Source organism: Grammomys surdaster, unplaced genomic scaffold, assembly GCF_004785775.1.
Source record: "Grammomys surdaster isolate TR1022 unplaced genomic scaffold, NIH_TR_1.0 139, whole genome shotgun sequence".
In the NCBI taxonomy this organism is placed as follows: Eukaryota; Metazoa; Chordata; class Mammalia; order Rodentia; family Muridae; genus Grammomys; species Grammomys surdaster.
This window is the reverse complement of record NW_021604597.1, coordinates 10,856,093-10,857,065: the sequence shown is the minus strand read 5'-3', so window position 1 is coordinate 10,857,065 and position 973 is coordinate 10,856,093.

Sequence of the window (973 nt, the reverse complement as noted above, 5' to 3'; positions counted from 1 at the left end):
TGCTATGAACATAGTTTAGCATATGTCCTTGTTATATGTTCGAGCATCTTCTGGGTATATGCCTAGGAGTGGTATAGCTGGATCCTCAGGTAATGCAATGTCCAATTTTCTGAGGAACCTCCACACTGATTTCCAAAGTGGTTGCACCATCTTGCAGTCCCACCAACAATGGAGGAGTGTTCCTCTTTCTCCACACCCTCGCCAGCATCTACTATCACCTGAGTTCTTAATCTTAGCCATTCTGACTGGTGTGAGATGGAATCTCAGAGTTGTTTTGATTTGCATTTCCCTGATGACTAAGGACACTGAACATTTCTTTAGGTGCTTCTCAGCCATTCGAGTTTCTTCCATTGAAAATTCTTTGTTAAGCTCTATACCCCATTTTTTAATAGGGTAATTTGGTTGTCTGGAGTCTACTTTCTTGAGTTCTTTGTATATATTGGCTATTAGCCCTCTATCAGATGTAGGATTGGTAAAGATCTTTTCCCAATTTGTTGGTTGTCGTTTTGTCCTATTGACAGTGTCCTTTGCCTTACAGAAACTTTGCAATTTTATGAAGTCCCATTTGTCAATTCTTGATCTTAGAGCATATGTCATTGGTGTTCTGTTCAGGAAGGTGTATTTTTCTAGAGCTTGTTTTTCAGTGACCTACTTCAACCAATAGTAGCAACCCACTCCTACTTCATATCACAGTCCCAAAATGGCATCATGTTACAAATCCATAGAAAAATTAATTCACACATTACATTAGAGACTTTATAATTGTATCTTCCCCTGGAAGTATCTACTAGCTGGAACCTAGGATTTGAACTCATGAATCACTCTGGGGCGTACTTCATATACAAACTGCAGCAGTTTATATTTGCTTATGCCTGTGTGCACATGTATACATGTTTATCTGTAGGTATGTTTGTATATGCACAAAATCTCTCTCTCTCTCTCTCTCTCTCTCTCTCTCTCTCTCTCTCTCTCT